Source organism: Bactrocera tryoni, chromosome 3 (genome assembly GCF_016617805.1).
Source record: "Bactrocera tryoni isolate S06 chromosome 3, CSIRO_BtryS06_freeze2, whole genome shotgun sequence".
Lineage (NCBI taxonomy): Eukaryota > Metazoa > Arthropoda > Insecta > Diptera > Tephritidae > Bactrocera > Bactrocera tryoni.
The window spans coordinates 12,781,447-12,804,358 of NC_052501.1; the positions used below are offsets into that span (position 1 = coordinate 12,781,447).

Sequence of the window (22,912 nt, forward strand, 5' to 3'; positions counted from 1 at the left end):
TTGGAATTGATCCTAAACACTTTGTCGATCTGTTATAATCTCTTATCTGTATCTAAAACTTTTAGCACCATAAATGGTTCAAGTTTCACGAAGGAGGTCAACTGAAGCCTAACTATTTGGCTTAAATACAGCTCTTTTATTTTTAGAAAAAATACAGTAGGTAAGGTTAGGTTAATCTGGTAGACCAATGTGCCACGCATAAACCAGTTTTGGTCCTTTGCGATACCAGATGGAGTTCAGTTACTAAGTCTATGATGCGTGGTCATCCTTTAGGATGCCGGTGCTTGGCGTGAATGGTTTTCGAGCCACCATATAAAAGCTTAGAGTATTGCGCGTAGCTAACATACATCTACGCCAGCCATATTTTTCTATGTTTACTTTAAATCTTCATTCCCAGTTGAAAAGTGAGATCATGTAGTCAGTATTTGCCAAACCGCCATTACCCATCGAGCTATGCCCGAAGGTTCTATATGTAAATTCAGCTACAGCCAGTAGTCGTCCCGCCGATTTTGCTGCGCAGTTTTCAGCTTAAAGGTCTAGGAGGCAGGTTTAATACCAGTTCAAGAGCCACCGTTGAAATTATTCTTAAAGCTCCCGTTACCACAGTGTATTGAGACTCTGAATCCTTTCCATTAGCTGGATTTCTGTACATCTGTCCACCATACTACTGCACCGTAGAACAGAATTGGTCTTACAATAGCTGTGTAGCACCAGTGTAAGAGAGAGGGAGAGAGCCCCCAGGTTGTGCTAAGCATCTGCCTACGCGCACAGCATGCATTTTTGACTTCCCTCACTCTTTCTTCCACGTTGTGCTTCCATAGCAATTTGCTGTCCAAGACTCCCCAAGGTACTTGAGGCGGTCCTTAAGAGAGAGTTGTGTCCCGGGAATTAACATGGAGACATAGTCAGTAGCTTGATCGAAATTTTTATTCGATGATATTATTTGTTAGCAATTATAGATTTCAAAGTTCACAAGAACTCTCCCTTTCCAGTAAGTAAATTTGTTTCGAATAATATTCGAGACGAAGGCTTAAAATCAAATATTCTTTTCACCACTCCCCACTCTATCAACACTCAACTAGATGAAATTGTTACCATCGCACAGACATCTCATTAGAATTCTCTGGCAACAAACTTTAATAATTATGAAATTCCAATCACAAAGACTGCTTCAAATTGAATTAGTTAGCTAATTTTTTCCTCGTATATATTGTCGAAAAATTGCACTACAGTAACAACAACAAAATCTCCATGTTAACACGATGTCAGCGAGAAACTTGTAAAAGCTGCTAATTTCAAATTAACTTTCCTAAACTAAAACTACGAATATGCAAATATGCACAAAGGTACTAATCAGCAGCATACGCCACACACACAGTCTTACTCATCCTATGTGCAGCCATGAGTGCACTCATACATATGTACATACATATTTCATACTTGGTATGCGAGTGTAAGTATATAGCATTTCAGCATTTTAACCGGCTCAACATAATTTTCTATAAATATTCCATCGAAAAATGTATGTTTGCATGTGTGTGTGTAATTAAAAATATATATGTAAATTCGTGAAAGTATAAGCATGGATTTATATGTGCATATACAAATATATTCTCTGTGAGTCTTTTGACAAAATATGCTCTAACCAAATTCATCCTTTCAAAAGTACAACGCGACGTATGAGTTATGTATTTACATATAATGTATTGGGGTACATACTGAGTATGTATGCGACATACTCTTGAATATATGCATATTAACAATATCCAAACAGTGGCGTATACAAAAAAAACTTTGAAAGGGGATAATTTTTTAATTATATTATTCATACATGTATATATTATAATCTGATCAAAAATGAACCAGACTGTCAAAAAAATATTATTCTCATACATTTTAATATAAATCTTAATTATCGTCTTCAATAAAGTCTCCTTTTGAGCCAATACAAACAGTAGACTCATGATCAAAAATGAACCGGACTGTCAAAAAAATATTATTCTCATGCATTTTAATATAAATCTTAATTATCGTCTTCATAGAAGTTTTCTTTTGAGCCAAGACAAGCCATGGACTCATGATCAAAAATGAACCGGACTGTCAAAAAACTATTATTTTCATATACTTTAATATACATCTTAATTATCGTATTCAAAGAAGTTTTCTTTTGAGACAAGACAAGCCATGGACTCATGGCGCGTTTTCCAGTTTCAAAAGCAGAGTCACAGTGTGCCGAATCTAGCGAATACGGTGACTGGGCGATGAATTTCGTGATGATTCTCATTTAGTATTTGGCCAAAAAGTCGTGCCAATAATGTTGGAATAAGACGGCGCATTACCTAACTGAAAAATTCATTAATTTTCTGCCCACAAATCCGATAATATACGACCAATTGCTTCACTTGGAAGACTCAAAATAATTTTATCGATTCAGTCCGAGTCAAATTTGATCAGATGGTACAATGTGTGTGTATATATTTTAAAAGTTTATAAAAAATTGGTAGTAACCGATTGATCTAAGCCTATCATCAAAAAAGACTACAAATCTCCCCAAAACCACTTGACACCATGCAGATTAAGCAAAATTTATTTTCAGCTAATTAAAGTCTCAAAAAGATCTCAACTGCTCTGATATCAAAATTAATTGGGGTTTTCTTTCAATTTCTTAAATACTAGTTATATGAATTTAACCCCGACGACAAATACCGGGATCATAATAAAGCGGGAGCTAATACGATGTATGATTTTTTTGTGGACTAAGCATTTTAGAATAGAGTTGAGCGCCAAAAATGTCTGGAAATAAGAGTAAAATCCGACGGCTATGTAACACCCATTTTACTCCCTTCTAACTAAGAATTTCCTTTAAGAATAAATTAAATAAATAAGCATAAATTTTAATAGACAGCTATGTGCTGTATGTGATCATATACAAATTCACCTCCATACAAATCGGGTAAATATATATCTACTCTTGTATACATTAGTCTGTCTGTGCGGTGGCTGTGATGTGATTTTATGTGGCATGTAGCTGAATAAAATATTCACAACAATAATTGCCCACCGAATTTCACTGAAAACTTCCTGTTGACATGAAAATTCAATCTGCATGAAAAACGACGCCTACACGAAATGCAGCCAAAAATTAACACAACAACAAAAACATCTAAAGGAAATTTTTAAAAGGCGAACACTATCAGCTAGTAAAATTTTGTGAAGCGAAGTCTTCCTACGGCGTTATGCACTCGGCGAAACGATTGTATAATAGTTATGGCGAATAGAAACAGAAAAATATGACCGAGGAAATATTTCCTACCAATTTATCTGCGATTACTCAGACATTGACTGATATATTCGGGTTAGAGAGAGTTAACATATACATGTATGTAGCATAATCGGACTGGATCAATTCGTGAACCGATTTTACACGTTCTCGAATATAATCCGTTATATATGTTTGGTCTAAAGTCAGCGCTAGGAACTGAAGTTCTTATATACGGTGTCTGAGTTTCCGAACCGGCCATTTTTAGATGAGTTGATAAATACATTATTAAAGGCACTATTTGTACTATGTCTTATCCCGACATATATTTATTTTTGATTTAGCTATTTTAAAGTGAATTAATTTAGCGTAAAAGATGTCTTGTAGGAAGTGGGCGTTAACCTTGCTTCATAATTTCATGATATATTACAGAGTTTGTCCGGAAAGTAATAGGACTGATTTTCTTCCGCCGCGACTGTACTTCGAAGCGTGCGTACGCCTACTGGTTTCTGTAGAGGGCGTTCTTAGCTAATGAACGAGCGGATGGTCAGTTGTCTCCGAGCACTTGGAGCTTCTGTGAGTGGTGTAAGCCGAAAATGCAGCGTTCGTTGGAGCAGAGGAACACGATTAAATTCTGTGCGGAACTCGGTAAACCTGCAACAGAAACGTTTGATATGACCAAGCAGGCTTATCTAGATGTAGGTTTAGCAAGAAGTGGCGTATTTCGGTGGCACCAGGTCATTTTGGGAGGGCGGAGAAGAAGACGCTGGTGAACGAGCAAATCCAAAGTAGAAACAATGCTTATTTTCTTTTTTGACATCAAAAGCATCGGCCACCATGAATTTGTTCTTCCTGGACAAACCATCAACGCCAAGTTTTACGTAGAAATCCTCACGAGACTCAAACGAAGGGTCAATCGGGTCCGACAAAACATCTCAGCCGATTGGAAGTTGCATCACGACAACGCCCCGGCTCACGCCGCCATTCTTATTAACCGGCATGCCGGCATCCCAACGCTTCTGCAGCCGCCCTATAGCGCAGATGCGGCCTCACCCGGACTTGTTTTTGTTTCCTTGCCTGAAAAGGCTGATAAAAGGCAAGCATTTTGAGACGACAGAGGGGATCCAAACAGCATGCACCTCGGCTCTCAAAGCTATTCCGGAGAATGCCTTCCGTAACGCCTTCAATGCTTTTCCAAACAACATGCACCTCGGCTCTCAAAGCTATTCCGGAGAATGCCCTCCGTGATGGCTTCAATGCTTGGAAAATGCGCTGGCAGCGCTGCATCGACGCAAAAGGAGCCTATTTCGAAAGTTTTCAAAGAATTATAACAATTGATTCAATAAATTTTTTTAAATCGACTCAGTCCTATTACTTTCCGGACAAATCCTGTATTTATAACCCTATATCCATCTCCATTAGTTTTAGGTGTTACAAACAACGTTAAGTGAACAACACTATTACGCCCTCTTTTATAAGTTGGCAGACAAAAGAGAACACTAAATTCAGCAATATTATTAAATATAATTCTGATAATAATATTTTCGCTCCTAAAACTATGCTTCAATTTTTCTCTGAGTGCATCGTAACACACAAAAGCTGCCTTCATTCACCACAACGCAGCGCAGACGCAGCTAAAAGTGCGAAATTTTATTAAACAACACGCCACCACGAGACAAATACATTGCCTGCAACGCCAGCAAATATCAACAACAACAAAAGCAATAACAATTGGTGACAAGGACAAGTGGCCAAGCTGAGTAGAGCAGAGCAGAGCTAAGCCGTGCTATGCGCAAATTCTGCAGTGACGCTGTAAGTCGGGTGTTAGGGGAGAGGGTGGTGTACGGAGGCACCGTTGCATTTAGGGTGCCACTGCGCGCTAACAGCAACCGGTTGATGGCAGCTTCGTCGAGTGTGTTGACGAAAGTGACAAAGTGCAGTGCAAACACACTCACAGCGCTTTAAAGGAAGCAACTATGAGAAAGCAAAAATGGAATACGATCACATAAAAGTCAAAAAACAACAAAAAAAACAAAATCGTAAAAAAACACAACAACAAAACGGCAAAGTACGCATAGTAGAGAAAATGCAAATGGAAATGAATTTGCGTTGATGAATACGCACACACGCACGTGTACTCACACACACACATGCATGCATGCAAATATGCACAAAGCACTTTGCCCTACGCGCCGCCATCACACATTATAGTGGATGGCAACGCATAATATTCGTACTGCGCTCCAAGGATAAAGACAAGTGAAAACGCCTGCGGTGCAAAAGCCTTGCGTTTGTTGCTTATCCTTGCGCTGGTTTTTGTCTTTGCGTCTGAGCGCTCGTTACTCCTCGTTCTTCGTTTCCTTCGACAAGTGTTCGTTGACTTTTTAGTTTTGTTGTTCTGCTATTTACTAACATGCTGTTGCTTGTTTTGTTGTTGCCATTGTTTACACTTATGCGCACATACTGCAACAGGCCTTGGGTGATTTTATGAATTGCACCAGCGAAGTGTGAAAAGAGCTTTTTTTGTTGTAAGCCGCTATTGTTACACTGACTCATCGATAAAATAGTGACACGTATTAATACATGTACGCGCATACTCGTTTATACGTACATATGTGTTGCTGTAGGTGAAAACACATGCATATGTATGTATACGTAGTCTGAACTTTGCTCGCTATAAAGGTGTAGAACGGAAAGTACTTTTTCACCTTCGATTTGAACTGAAGTGTTTTTCGCAAAGGATAATTTTTTCTCAATATGCATATGTCATAGCTGTGAAGAGGAAATCGTATCTGTTTGAATAGTTAAAAATTTCCTATGACATTAATGATAAATGACAAATCATAAATGACAAATGATAAGTGGCAAATATCAGGTGAAAAGTGAATAATTACAAAGGCCAAACAATAATGTATCAATATATAGCCACAAAGTTGCATATGCCTAATGATAAGTGACCATGACTTATGGCAGATAGCTTGACTTATCTCAGTTACCTGATAATCGATTAATGTCAAATGAGAAATATCGAATGACAAATGACATTCACTTCTAACAGATCATAAAATAAAAGTTTGCCAATGATCTGTACCAAAGTCACCCGCAGTCAAAGTCATTATAAATGACAGATGACATAAGATATGATAAATAAATGAGTATTGCACTGCGAGCTAAGGTCTTTTGTGCCCTCTCCTAAGTCACAACGACTCACTTAGACCTATCATACTGATAAATTCCAATATACTGTTATTGAGGCGATCACATCTGGAAATCTCAATTAGCAGGTGTTCTGGAGTTTGAGGCTTAGTACCGCAGAACCGGCAAGAATCTAGGCACATGTTATATAAGTGCTTCTTGAACTTAGCGTGACCAATGTAGAATGCGCAAAACCTGAGATTGTCGCTTGGGAGGTTGATCACTTATTTAAACCTGCTGAGGTTGTAACCACCCATTAGTACATATGACGCATGCCTTGGAGTTTTTGGCAATACCGCTCCCTATCTACTCCTTCCTCCTTACGGAGCAGCTGCTTTATGGTATGAAAACCCACCACAATGAAGCGTTCAGCGGGCGAACTTATCAGCCAGTTCATTTCCGGCTTTACTCTTGCGATCGGGCACCCAGATAAGGTGCACTTGGTTACATTACTGGTTACATTCCAGCCATTCTCCACACTCCTGCACCAATGGCGATATGATCTCGTAGGCAGAGATTGCTTTAAGTGCCGCTTGATACGTTCATTGCGATACTTGCGTTGGAGGTTCAACTCTACGCACCGACCTGTGGCAAGCACCTCTTCTTGAAATATGCTCGGAAAACTTCCCACAGGTATGGAGAGTTTGTTACGTGGTCCTAGGACTGCTGCACCAATTCCCACCGACATTTTCGAGCCGCCGGTATACTAAATGATAGTACTGTCCCTAAACCGTGGCTCGAAAATGGAATAACTGCGTTCAGCCATACTGCTAAATTGATCTTCAGCTTATTAGTGAAGTATACTGTTTTGGTAATGCTGCCACTTGAGAGAAAAGCCACTTAAGGCACTAGGATGAGATTACCTTACCTCTACCAAACCTATGTATATGGGTTTTCTACTTTTATTGATTACATCCAAATAGGGTGGGTCTGGTGAATCATTTCATGAGTTATATGGATTTGTGAGACACATTGTACTATTTAATCGCTGAATGAAATATATTGGATAGTCGAAAAGTCTTTTTGTACTTTGTCAATAGATGTCGTTGCAGTCGTATATCTCCAGTGCTACCAATCACATTGTGTCATACCATATAGTGTTGAAAAAAGGTGATTTTAAGCTTAATTTAATGATAAATCGGGGAATTTGAAAACAAGTTACAGCTGTTCAAAAATGAGTTAAAATAATGAAGGAATTCGTTATATTTTGAAATTTTTGTATAAAAAAGGGAAGAATTTTTGAAGTTCGCTCGCTTCCGTTCTGGAAATTTCGATGTGAAAAATGCACCTCACTCTGGAAAAGATGGAAAAGATTGACCAGAATCGTCACATAAGCAGCTATGACATCGCTAAGGAACTTAATATTCATTTTCAAACGATTTTTAACCATTTAAAAAAGATGCGATTCTTTGCTGAAACGAAATGAAATCGAACCATTTCTGAAGCGAATGGTAACATGAGACGAAAAGTGGATCAAATACGACAATAATATGCGAAAAAGATCATGGTCCCAGCGTGCTGAAGCTCAACAAATTGTCGCAAAGCCAGGATTGACGCTCCGAAAGGTTTGCTGAATGTTTGGGGAATTGGAAAGGAATCATTTGATTGATTCTATCATTTTACTGTCAACTGATGAGATTGAAGCAAGCTATCGAAAAAAAACAGAACTGTTCAACAGAAAAGGCTTCGTCTTCCATCAGGACAACGCTAGACCACACACATCTTTGATGACTCTGCAAAAACTGGCAGAGCTTGGTTGGGAAGTTTTGATGCATCCACCACATAGCCCTGATCTTACACCATCGGACTACCGTTTGTTTCGGTCAATGCAGAGCTCCCTTAATGGAGTAAAATTGACTTCAAGAGAAGCCTGTGAAAATTACTTGTCGTAGTTTTTCGCCGAGAAACCAGAAAAGTTTTACACTGATGATATAATGTCTTTAGCGGAAAAATGGCAAAAAGTGGTCGACCAAAATGGTATATATTTGGTTCATTAAAGTTCATTATAAATATAAAAATAAGTTGATGTTTGATTAGAAATACGAAAAGGCTTTTTCGACTATATTTGTATAACAGTTTAATTTCTGTTATAATAAAATATATATTAAAGAGTTATATTATTGTATATCCACTGGCAAGTCAAAGAAACGGATATTTAAATATTTTTGATGCATTTTATTTAACAAACAAATAAAAATAAGATAAATTTCGAGAATTTAATGCACTTAAATAAACGGTAATTCATTTTAAAAATTTTGAATTTCCTTGATCTCGTAACTGATCTCCGTCAAAATTCTGATTTTTGGCTACTTCCCAAAAAGAGTAATTTTTTTATGAAAAATTTTCACTTCAGAAGGGCTTAAAAATCGAAACTGTTTTCACTGTGAATAAACAGTTCAGGGGAAGTTAGAGTCAAAAAAGATTTGCAGATTTCTGACCTACTACTACAATATGAGAACCTCTACCGATCCCACGAGCAATAATAGATTAGCATTACTATGGTGGGATCAATATGGGAAGACAACAAAAGCAAATAAAAATAGGTGGCACAAAGCGTATGTGCCACAATACAACGCGAATCTACCCGAAAGCTGAAGCATCTGTTCCAGAACAAACAGATGGTGTTGCAAAAAAGACGAGTAAAAAGATTTATTAACGATAATTTGTATGTGCCACTAAAGCACTATAAGGACTAATCTCCTTTGCCAACTGCTTCTTGCGATGAATAAAAAATTGATCAGAGGCGTGTAGATTGGTTGTTGGCTACGAAAGTCCCCCATTGTTATTGCCGTTGTTCATTTCACATACACACACACACTCACACACGTGTGCATGCAATATGTATGCACGATTACTTGTAGCAACTCCTTGACGCCTACTTTCGCCGCCTAAGCTGTTGTTTGCCTCGATCTCTTTGCTGCTTTACTCGTCGTTCACTTCTTGTGCTGTTGCCATTTGTTTTGCTCTCCGGGTGTATATGTGGCAATTTCAAAACAATTTCAACGGCATTAATCATTCCTCCAGCTCGTGTACGCAACAACAGCAACAGCCGGCGCTACAAAACAGCCGGTGTTAGTGTACGCTGAGCAACAACAATTCCCACAAATGTCGCATATCCTTTTTAGACTGCATCAGGTTGCGTCTCCTTGTTTCATTGTTGTTCATTCGTTTTGTTTTTGTTTTTTTGTTTTGTTTTTGTACTTCTTCGTGTTGCTACGGTGCTGCCTTTATCGCCTGTTGTTGTTTATCGTTATTGTTGTTGTTGTATTTCAATTGTTGTTGTTGTTGCTCATGTTTTCTGCGCTTTGTTATTTTCCCCGTTGGCATCGTCACTTGAGCGCTAATGTTGACAAAACGCATTTTAAGCACTTCAATTTGCCCCTGTACGCTACTACTACGGCCAACAATAAGGCGACAAGTACGCCCACTTAGAGGTGGTGCATCCAATACCACCATCGTGCATGACACCACAACCAACTGCCAACTGCCAACTGCCAACTGCCACCTGCGAACCGGCATCAACTTCCAATCTCGCTCACTCGACTTTTGTGATTTTGATTTGTGTTTGTAATTTTCTGTGTTTGCACTTTTGGTGGGTATCCCTTTTTGCATTGCTCCTTTCCGTTTCCTTTTTATTGTACCTTTTTGTGAGTTTTCTGTTTGCACTGCTGTTTCATTGTTCACTCTTTAAGTGCAACCCATCCTTGAATCCTTTTTGCCCGAATTTTTTTGTGAAAGTAAATTTAAATTTCATATAATCTCTACTCGGTATGCTAACATTTATTCACGTGTTTCCATGTGGGTACTGGGGAGATTATGTGGGTATGAACTGTTGAATAAGTTGAAACTCAACGTAATCGTATATATTAATATATGTACATAGATATAAAATATAGTCTGGGTCTGGTAGTGAACAAGGGCAAGACGAAATATCTCCTGTCATCAAAAAAACAGTCGTCGCACTCACAACTTGGCTCCCACGTCACTGTTGAGTCATAACTTCGAAGTTGTAGATAATCTCGTCTATCTTGGAACCTGTATAAAGTAGAGAATTGAGACGTAAAGTTCTCTCTTGACGAACAAAGACAAAACCTATAAGTCGCTCATTATTCCCGTCCTGCTGTATGATGCAGAGGCATGAATGATCATCTGATGAGTCGACGTTACGAGCTTTTGAGAGACAGGTTCTGCTGAAGATGTATGGTTCTTTGCGCTTTGACACCGTCGAATATCGCAGTCGATGGAACGATGAGCTGCTCGAGTTATACGACGACATTGACATAGTTTAGCGAATTAAAGGACAGCTATTACGCTGGCTACGTCATGTCGTCCGAATTGTTGAAAACATTCCAGCTCTGAGTGTATTCGACGCAGTACCCGCCAGGGAGAAGCAAAGGAAGAGGCAGACCTCCACTCAGTTAGAAGACCAGGTGGAGAAGGAGCTGGCTACGCTTGTAATTTCCAATTGGCGCCAAACATCGAAAAAGGAAGAACTACTGGCGCGCTGTTGTAAACCGTAAGCGTCCAATAAACGCCAATAAATAAGAAGAATTATCCTATCTCCAGCTATTATCCTCCCTCTAATCCCTTCGAAATTCACTTAAATCTAGAACTTAATATTATTCGCTATTTTAAAGATTGAATTGTATTGCCTTAAATTGTACATAAATACCTTTCGCCTTTCCAGTCATTTTCTACCAATCTTTGAGATAAACGTTTAAGCTTTTGTGTTGCACAAGGGCTTACCAGCTTCACTTTCCCACCCGAACTCGAACGATTAAATGTATGTAAATACGTTTTGCATTTTGCATGGAATCATTGCTCTCTTTTATTCAAGGAAGTGTGTAATTTATGCAAGTCAAACGTCACTCAAGTCATATTAAATTGTCGTTGTTGTGCGCTTAAAGCTATAAAGCACACACATATATGACACATATACAGATATTTATCTACATATACAAAATATGGCATTGTTCATTGTACGAGGCAAGAAGTACACAGTTAGATAGTCAGTTTCAAGTGCCTCATGATTTATGATTTACAAAGTGGCATACTAATATTTAGGAAATAAACATACATACAAACCTAATAGATATACTCGTACAAATACTATATGTTCCTGAATAAGAGAGCAACAAATGGATGTATATTCAGTTGTTTTCCTTTACACCGTTTATTGCTTTTAAGAGGTTAACTTGGTAGGATGACATGGTATTAAGTTATTTTCTATTTGGCTCGTATAGATGCGTCAATTTTGTATTATATACTATCTGATCAAATTTAACTCGGACTGGATTAGCTATTTGTTTACAACGCGAAAAGTTTGTCTGGCGTATTTTACCATTGAAGAAAATTCAAAAACTATTTTGCTTGAAATTTTGTGTTTCTAATGGAAGCACGGCTACGAAGGCAATGAAAATGTTGCAGATTTGTTTTAGAGAGTCACTCTAAAAAAGCATTCAAACGAGTCGCCAACCAACCATTTAATAACGATAAGGTTAAAATAACTGTAACTTGATAATCATGTCATGTTGACATCAGAGAAATAGCAAAAGATCTCAACATCTTTTATAAATTCTTTCGATCACTCGTTGGCCAAGACTCGTATAAAAATACACAAAACTTTTGCAAAAACGATGTCGAAAAGAGTTCGTAAAAGATGTGCTTGACAATATACATATTTCAGAACCCTACAGTATCCAGCTCGTCATCAGTTAACGAGACATGTGTTTATGGATATGACGTCAATCGCGAATGGCGCTCCAAAAATGAGCCGAAATCAAAAAATCAAAAAAATTGGCTGAAGGCATTGAAGGGTATAATAAATGTATGGAAAACTAGATTGAGAGGTAGCTTTTTTTGAAGGCGATAAAAAAGATTTTTGTTAGAATTAGTGAATACATACTATTTTTGTCAGTCCGTTTGAAATTTGATCAGATGATAATAACGCAGAAGTAGTTAAACGATTTTATTTTATAAAAAACAATAAATTACTTTATTTATTATTCAAACTGTTAATATGCATTAAAATGACGATAACTTTTTCAGAAACACTATTATGAAATTCCCGCGGTAGATATCAATTCTAACGAATGGTGGCACAATCTCCATATAAATGCAAATTTTTTCAATTAAACTATGATTTTATATTTTATTAAATAATTAAAAAGTAAATTTTTTTCACTTAGAATTACAGTTAGCTCGTACATTAAACAATCGTTATGGCATCACATCACAAAGCTAATATATATGTACATATACGAGTGCAATTTGATAAGTCAGTAAATTTTTGAAATTGACTTTAATTGGAACACTGTTGTGACTGTAACGACAGAATTCTGTCGAGTTGACAGTGCTTGACCGGATAAAAAGTTCGGGTCCGTTCCACTTACGTAAACTCGACTGTTGTGGAACACTTATATTACAGTAATACTTATTGAAGCCGTCTCCGAGCTCCAAATATGGCATAGCCAAGCATATTTTGTATTGATATAATAAGAAGGCAACCATGTAGAAAGTATTTACTTATACTCACTTTGGTCATGCTAACATTATGAGTCGACCTTCACTACCTCGACGAATTTAGACATAAATAAACTCATCGCATACAACAAGACATTAAGTGTTACACTTAGTATTAAATTCAAAAAACAAAAATTCTTCATATTTCGATTGGTTTTACTTAAATAGCTTTTGAGTTACAGGCTTCTAAAATGTGGTCACAACAGTTTTCCTAAAACTGCAATTTTAATATTTGCTTTCATGATTACTCCAAAACAAATTATCGATTTGAATGCATGTTCTCTACATACATAGTTCTACCTGCAAATTTTTTTTAGGTCATAATGTTTTAAAATGCCTTCGCACCATATAGCGATCGTCATCCTGCGTAAGTGTTGTACCTACTAAAACATTCCCCTTCTATCATGGACTTTTTCCTTGCCTCGAGACCGCAGCACAAAGTTTCCAAGATGGAAGCTATGGTTTGTGTCGTCTAGAGGTCTGTCTTCGTAAATACATGCAGTATTTTCTGTTTTTCCCATGTTGTACAGGTTTTTTCCGGAGAGCATCTGTGTTAAATAGTAGTTCATCTACGTGTGTTTCCTACTGTGCCACACCTCTATATCTTTAATCAGTCACCGGCAAACTGTCAATCAAGTCAATCATATGTGACCTGGTCTACGAAAAGGGAGCTAACGTGCGAAAGCTAGTTTTCTGGGAAACAGCTGTGAAATCTCATCTTCCTTCCGAATCAACTAAAAAGTGAAAATTGATTTTTTGACACCTAAGCCCCCTTTCCGTAGACCAGGTCACATATAATGAATTAGGATAAAAAAAATCGCGTATTGACTCATCTTCTATTTTTGGCGTAGACACCGACTTCGTGGTTATAGCCGAGTTTACAACAGCGCGCTAGTCGTTCTTCCTTTTCGCTTATTGTCGCCAATTGGAGACTCCAAGTGTAGCCAGTTCCTTCTCCTCCTGATCTGTAAAACGGAGAGGAGGTCTGGTACTGCGTCGAATGTTCTCAGAGTTGGAGTAGCCGCTGTCTCCTAATTCGCTGAACTACAAGTATTGTATGTCAATATTGTCGTATATCTCATCATCGTTCCATCGACTGTGGTACTCGCCGTTGCCAATGCGCAAAGAAGCATAAATCTTTCGAAGAACTTTCCTCTTGAAAACTCGTAACGCCGATGTCGTCATCGTCCATGCCTCTGCACCATTATAGTATCAGAACGGGGATAGTGAGAGACTTGCAGAGTTTGGCCTCTGTTCGTCGAGAGAGAACTTTACTTTTCAATTGCCTACTCAGTCCTGTAAGGTAGTGTTATTCTGCGTTGAATTTCGAGGTTGACGTTGTTGTTACTGTTAAAACTGGTTCCAAGATAGACGAAATTATCTACGACTTCGAAGTTATGCAGTCATAACAGTGACGTGGGAGCCCAATCGACTACTGTTTGTTTGCTGATAGGAGATATTTCGTCTTGTCCTCGTTCACAATCAGACCCAGTCTCGCGAAAACAAAACTAATCGACTCATCCTCTACCAAAAAATAAGAAGAAGAAAACTAGGAAATTTTTGAAATGAAAATGAAAAAATAATGTTTTTTTATATAATTTTATAAACATTCTTCTCCAGCTAACGGCCAGTAGCATCGTATTGTACACATTAGATCAATGGGAGCATTGAAAGAAACACCTGTTTAACGGATTGAGGAACTTATTGTCCCAAAATAATAAGTTTCGTAAGCTCTAAATTAGCTCTAAATTATATCAAATTTCTCTCACTGTCTTATCAAACTACCCTCGTATAAGTGCTCCACATCTGAACGGCCATAAAACTAGCCGCTGTCGGCATTTCAAGTATTTCATCAATGCATATAAAACCGCCACGACGATGAAAAAGTCTGGTAAAGTGACAAAAAACCATTTACAAAAAACAACAAATATGCGTAACAACAAAAAAAGTGCTGCGAAAAGTTAAAAAAAGGCGAATATTGTGATTTTTTCAACTTACCACCACTTACGCTGCGGATAGCAGGGATTAATCCATTTTTTTGCGCTAAGGCTGCAATAACAACAACACAGCTATAGTCAAATTGAACACGGCAAATGTACAACTACACATACATATGTATCATATGCATACACGTGTGTATACATGTATGTATGTCTGTCTCAGCGGTGACCGCGATTGCTTTGCGCCGTTGCGTTGCGCTTAAAGTGCATATACTCGTATATATTTGTAGGCAACGAATAAAGGTAAATCACTTTTTACGAACACACACCGACTGACCAACCGACACCGAACATCTCAATCCGTCAAACAGTTCGATGGCTTTGCAAAAATCAAATTCGAAAACAATTCGACGAACGTGTACGAATGAATTCGTTGGAGAGTAAAGTTGCATCTGATTGCAAATTGTTATTCTTGTTGCTGTTTGTGCTTACATAATTTTTCAATTTCTGTTGCAATGGCACGTACCGGTGAAATGTAAAGAAATGATAAAAAAAAACAATCGCAAACAATTATAGAGCGAAAACAGGCGCGAGCAAGGCATCGCACGCGGTGAGTGACGGCATGCAGTTTCGTCACAATTTTTCCGATTTTTATTTAAATTGTTCGCCTTGCCGCTGTAAAATCACAAATTTTCCAGTTATTGGAATGAAAACAGATGGGGCGTAAGCGAAAATGTCAAGAAGTTCGCCTCCAAAGATTGAGCTTAAGGTAGTAGTATGGTAACTTGGGTTCAAAAAATCGAAATTTTTTTTGCATAATTTGAAGGTACAGTGTCTTGAGAATATACTGTGAAAATTTCAGACAGAAATTCAAAACATTTCGGGAGTTATAACGAGTTTCGAGGAAGTCATGAAAATAGGCATAAGTTACCAGACTACTATCTTAATACAAAAGTTATAAACACTTATTTTAAGTGAGCGTACATAGTATATATTCCATACAGAAACTTTTGCTTCTATTAGTTTTATTTTTATTTAACCTACAAGTTTAAGTTCTGAAAGCAGCAAGCTCTTACATGACAGAAATAAGTTCGAATGTGGTTAGTTAAACCCAGCCGAGGAGCAACCGCTATTAAAAATCTTTCTAATATTGGTCGATAACTTGAATAAAATCCAAGTCCTGGAAAGGATAAGACCTAACTCTAATTCTCTACTGCAATGTCTGTTTATCGGCACTACATTTACATTAACAAAGCACATTTGGAAAATGGTTAATATACTTTTTTCAACAGACTTGTTTTGACAGATCACGCGTTATTCGTGTCAAGCTGTCATGTTATTTTTGTTCAGTATTGTTCGGCATTTCATAATAGCCCGAACAACGTTTACAAATCGTTCAACTTTATTGCGAAAATTCATGTTCTGTGAAGAATATGTTTCGCACACTTCGCACAACCTATGATCAACATAATCGGCCTACTGAGTGTACTTTTCGCAACACCATCACCCATCTTGAGACCCAGCATTCATTATTGGATAATATTCTACCGAATTGACCACGTCCAGCAAGCAGTAAAAAAATATAGCAGCCGTAGCTGAGAGTGTACACGATGAGTACGTGGAGAGTCGATTCGACGTCATTCGCAGCAACTCGGACTGACGTATGGAATGACTTGGCGCGATGTATGGAAGTTATTTGCTATAGTGGTTCGATGTGAACAATATTTTTGGAGATCGTATCATTGTCTTAATAATTTATGCAAAATTTTGTGAAGATATATTATCGAATTAAAAAGTTTTCCATACCATAACTTGATTTTGATCGGTCAGTTTTTATGGCAGCTATACGTTATAGTAGTGGTAGTGGAGAAGAGAGTATTAGCGAAATTTCAAATCGTTATATTAAAAACCAAGGGACCAGTTCGCGACATGGTTGAATCGCTAATTAATGTTAATTATAGGGTCTCCGACGTTACCTTTTGGGTATTACAAACCTTGTGCCAAAATTAATATACGCTGTTCAGGGTTTCGATTTCGATACGACCACATCTCAAATGTAACGAATAACTACTAAATTTAACTCACAAAGTAATACTGAAACCCAAGTCAAGCACTACTAAGTTCCAAAAGTTATTCCATTTGCATTTTAAAGTATTGCATTTATGACAAATGAGCTTAAAAACGAAAAAATAAACGTAAACCTCCCGAATTGGCATATAAAAAACTGCAGACCATGAATACCGTCACTTTCAAAAATGTTTCGCTGGAATTTGGTTGCTTTGCAACACCTTTCGTTGGCAGCCGCCACGCCTGAGCGCACCAAAAGTTGCAACAAAAACTTTTATGACATTGATAATGTAAAAAAAAACTACATATGTACATGTATATACCATAAGCATGTATAATGGCACATGCATATAGTTAACGCGTTAAATGACTGCTTATTTTAGTTGGCTGAGCTGCGGGTGGTCGACGCGACTTTGCGCGCGCCGCTTTTGGAAAAGTTGACGCTTTTCCGCGATGAGTAAGTAGCGCGTTGACAGCTCCAACTAACTACATGCAACTACAAACCGACCGACATGCATACAAACACACATATGCACATGTATGCACATTAAACCCAATTACAAACTTTTTAATTAATTAAATGCAATGCCAACGACTAAAATAGCAACGAAAACGGTGAAACGGCTGTTGCACAGTCGCTAGTTGGGCAAGTATTCATGTACATATAAGTATTTGTGTTTACAGCAGCGACATTATATTGACATATTATAATATATGTGCACGTGCTTGCTGCTCGAATAGTACAGTGGCTCTGCACCTGTCGTTAAATTAAAAAAGTATGTAACATAGTAGTAAAATGTTATATTTTTTTTATTTTACATATACATACTTACTACCATCTGTCTCGCTAGTCTTTACTGCTACGCTTTTACTACTACTTTTTCTGGCGCATTTTTATCTCTTACTTTGTAGTTTTATTACTACTTATTTTGCTTTTATTACAACTAAATTCTCTTTCGTCGGTTTACTGCGAATTTTAACAAGATTACTACTGCACTTTGTGTCGCTGTCACTGCAACCACCCACGTAGTGACGTTAAACGGTATGCCAAATATAGCGGTTTCATTATTTTGTACCCACTACCTTGCGTCATCGTTACAAATGCGAAGAGCTTTGAAAAAGCACTGATATACTCTATATTATATTAGTGAAAGGTACACCGAGGATTTTAAATACTAGTTTTTCCCGAAAAATGTGCAGCAAATCAGTTTAAAATTTCTACAAAGCCTTAATCTACTCTACCCTGAATCCAATAAACATACATATGATATAGCAGCTCTCAAAATAGCATATATACATATAACTGTGTGAAATAGCTTTCACACCAAAACTGATAGTTGACCCGGTGCAATTTCTGCAAAATATATGTTTATACTATATTCGTAAACCTGAATTAATTATAAAAATCTCTATAAAACTTGTTTGTTACTATGGACAAAAAATAGTAAGACTTTTTAATTTAAATTTTGGAAACCCATTTGTCGAAATATTTTTTTCCAAGTTTATATGACAGTCAGTGATATCTATGCCAAATGCCACATCAAAGCAATCATTAGTGTTTAGTATAGGCTTATCTTTCTGAAGTACATAGAGTGCTTTCGGCATTTTTAACATTAAGTAAAATTATTCTACAAAAAAGTTCCATTAAACTTTGTGTGCGGAACCAAATTTCTGGTACTGGTATTAGAAAACTTCAGAATATTTAAAAAAAGTCTTTGATGATAATTGTTTGTCGCGAGCAAGTGTTTTGGATTGGTACAAATTATTTAAAGAGGGTGGAGATCGCGTTGACGACGAATAACGCCCAGGACGGCCATCAACATCAACTAATGATCAATACGTCAATAAAATAAAGGAGTTGGTGCTTGGGAATCGACGATTAACATTCAAAGATCTTACTCGCGTGGTTGAAATCAAAGAAGGATCGGTGAAAATCATTTTGAAAGATCATTTGGGACTAAGAAAAGATAAAGCACGGTTGGTTCTAAAATCACTCAATTTTTTTGAAAAACTGCATTGCATTAACTTCTGCGAAACAATGCTTTCTAACCACCAGAATGTCATAAAACATATTACTACTGGCGATGAGTGTTGGATCTATGCTTATGACCCGGAAACAGACAATCAATGGGCCGTGGCAAAGGTGAGCCGGAGCCGAAAAACAACTTCAAAGCTGGTCAAAAATCAAGGTTATTTTGACAGTTTTCTTCGATTATCGAGGTGTGGTGCACTCCGAATTATTTCTGACCAGCCAAACTGTCAACAAGGAATATTATTATAAGGAAGCCATTCGTAAAAAAAAGGTCCGAATTATGGGTCGACAACTCCTGGGTTTTGCACCACGATAATGCACCGTCGCTTTTTCGCCAAAATTTCAATCAATATTGTGCTGCAACCACGGTATTCGCCTGATTTATTTCCGTATGAATTCTGGCTATTCAGCAAACTCATACGACCGCCCCAGAATTGAACATGAATCGCTACACTCATTTTAATAAAATTTCTACTTTAAACTGAAAAATGTATCATCAAAACAATTAATAACTTTGTCAGATTGCTCCCGAGAAGGATCAAATTGGCTGCAGTCATAACTGAAAGACAAATCATACGATCGCTTTGATTTTTTCTGTTTATTTAAATATTTTTTTCTTTGCATTGAACCTGCAGTTTTTCGATTGTGTGAAAAAGCGAGAGCGAGATTCGGGATTTCGGGATTCAAAGTCTGCAGTTTTGTTAAATTCATATTGTTTGAGCAATCGTAGGACAATGTATAGATATAGAATTTTGTTTTTTTTCAACCATGGTGAAGGCCGCAAGTACTTCAGCAGTGGAATACTTTTTTTGTAACTTCGGAAATAGCGCTGAAGAATACAGGATAAATAAAAAATATTATATCGCTGGTATCCAAGCCCAATTGAGCTTGGACTTATACTGCAAAAGGCAAGTCATTCTCTCAAACTCATGAGAATGGATCTAACTCATCATGTATGGATAAATCATCATGAATCTATGAAAAACCTACATGCAAGTATGAAATTCAAAGTGCTCCAACTTTAGTCTCGCAAAAATCTGCCAGTTAAAGAAAAAATCTATGATTATTCTATCTTTTCTTCTTCAAAACAACAACGACAATTATCTTCAGACAAAGTTTTTAGCCTTACCATATGGACGCTCGTTGAACTATAGCCGCTGAAAAGGAAAGCTTTCTGAGCGCAATGAGCTTACAGGATTTTACAATTTATCTCGTTCCAGAAGATTTAAAAAAGATAATTAACTGACATTTAATTGAAAGTACATGAGTACTGCATTTACCAAAAAAGTCAATATAAGCGAACAAATATTTAAGAATAAAACATTTTAATAATATTTTGGGCTTCACTGCTTTTGTAACAGAAGACAAAAAGAAGTTATAAAAAGGATTCTGTGTCAAACCATGCCAATGAAAGATTAATTTGCTTCAAAAATTGAAAAAAAAAGATACAAAACGTTAACATCGCTTGTTGTTCGGTTAAGCTGGAGTTCGCTTCACAAATAAAAAAGTTTTCATACAAGAACTTGATTTTGATCGCTAAGTTTGTATAGTTGCTATATAGCATAGCAGTCCGATTTGAACAATGTGCTCGCAGATTATATCAAAACTTAATTTTTCCTGTGCAGAGTATAAAAATATATTTGTTTCTTGCTCTAAATTCATTTTTTTATTACCAAAAAAAATGTTTATGGTCTAACAAAAAAAATAAATATTTTTTCATAGACGATTCATTGGCACCGATCAATACCAAAAATAATACCAAAAATAAATTTTACTATTTAATTACTTTCTTAAGTTCGTTACAGCATAATCTTCATCACTCAGATAAAATCTTTCACTACGTAGTGCATTGGGTACAAAATGAATGACAACATGCCAAACGTTTACTTTGATTTCCGATTAGTTGCAGTTTTTATCAAAGGGAGTCGGGAAAATTGATTGTCGATTGCTGCATGCTCACCCCGAGCAGTTGGGTCATTACTTCCGTGCCATGCACGCGCACTTGATTTATAACGTTTCCCTTGCTCGAGCTTGTTTTGTCGCAAATTGCACGCACTGATGTCGAAAAAAGTCGCGGCGAAGGCGAAGCGTTGCTGTCGTTTGCTACTGCCGTTGCGCTTTGCACGTTTTTACTGTTATTTATTTGATTACTTTTTTCAATTGCACTTTTCACCGCCGCTCCTCATCACGCTTCTCTGCTAGTTTTCACATCATTTTCATATTTTGTTGCAAGAAATTCAATTTATTTAAAGCGCTTAAAGCGCTTTGGGTGGTGCAATTGCTGTGCCACCGCGTGCGTCTGCGTGTGTGTGTGTGCGTGTGGGTGTGCGCCTGTCTGGACGAACTTTCAAACAAATCGCAAACAAACAGTTGCCGGTTGGCACACACAGACGTACTTTTAAAATACACAAGCACTTAGTTAATATACACAGTCAGCCACCCACTCATGAACAACAACAACAATAACGACAACAACAGTGGAAAAAAATTAATTTAAATTCAACGCAACACTTACACAAATTTAAATGCACATTCACGGCTACCGTTACTTATGGCGGTCGTATGCCACACTTGCTCTGCTGATCGACTTCGTCATTCCGAAAATTCACCGAAATTAAATCATCACTCAATTCACCAATTATGAATTATCAAATTTCATAAACACAACAAATAACGCTCCGGCAGTTGAGTCGTTACGAAGCGATACGAATCGTTCGAATTGTGAATTTTGTATTGCGAAGTGAGTATTTGGTACACTCGAATCACTCGTCAGTGATTTTCGAACATAGAACTTGTCGGCTGAACGTCGCACGCTAAACTGAAAAAATTCTACGCTGAATGAAATTTCAATTACATTCGGAATAGCTTCAATCTCCAACACCAACACTACCACCACCACCTCCGCCAACAACATCAGCAACAACGCCACCACCACCCCAACCACAACCCCAAAAAAGACGAGAATAATGAGACAAATATTTAAAAATCCATACATATCTATATGTATACAAACAAAAACAACAACCAATGTAGAGGCAAGTGGTAGCGGCGCACAAGCAGTGGATTTGACGTCTCAGAAATGCTCATTGAGCCACAGTTAGTTAGTCGGCGTCCATACAGGGAGTGTATGCCCATACGCAAGTCAAGTGTGTATGTGTGGTGCGCACTCGGACCGCCCGACCGCCAGTCAGCCCCATTTAAGTACTCTATTCTACACCATTCTATGCTAGTTAGTATTAAATGTGTATTGTGTGTGGAATTTCAGAAATGGTCAGTCTGCGTCAGCGCTTGCCGCTCTCTTGATACACCGTACACCGTACGATACTTGCCACACAGTCATGTATGTATGTAGTATGTATGAGTTTTCTCATTCACCGAAAAGCGAAAAAAGTTGTTGAAAACAACAATAAACATAACTATTGTACTGCCACAAGGTTGCATGCTCTACGTATAGGGGTGTGCGCGCCTAAGCGTCTACGTGTGTATGTGTGAGTGTGTGCGTGCGACAACCCACCCAAAAATGGCAAACCCGTCGACGCGCTTACAAAGTTGAAAAAGTACTCCCGCAAATACGTTAAATGTGTAGTTGTATGTTGTTTTTGTTATTTTTGTTGTGCTTTTTGTTATTCTTTTGTAATGCTTTGCTTTTTTAGCATATGCACATGGCAAACTCACGGTTGTGCTCAATAGTTGTGCTCTATGTAAGGCAAAACAATGCAAGCATGGGCAGAAGATTGAGCACAGTGGGCTCGATTGAGTAAAAAATTGCAAAACAAATTTCAAATATAAAAAATAAGCAGAAAGTTGTATATTATCACTGTCCACTTTTTACTCAAGGCAAACAGTTAATTTAATGCAATTTAGAGCATATTTTTCCAAATATTTCCCTCTCTTTTG

At 37.5% G+C, this 22,912-nt stretch overlaps 1 protein-coding gene across 1 annotated transcript in view; it reads right to left on the reverse strand.

The window, feature by feature from the left end:
- The window catches only part of LOC120772533 (kazrin), a 275,757-nt gene extending 253,964 nt beyond the window's left edge, over positions 1-21,793 (reverse strand). The window contains exons 1-2 of the mRNA XM_040101203.1: positions 21,531-21,793; positions 14,975-15,423 (exon numbers count right to left, since the gene is read on the reverse strand). The gene's annotated coding sequence lies outside the window, so the exon portion shown is untranslated. The remainder of the gene's footprint in view (positions 1-14,974; positions 15,424-21,530) is intronic.
- Between the last annotated feature and the right edge of the window lie 1,119 nt (positions 21,794-22,912).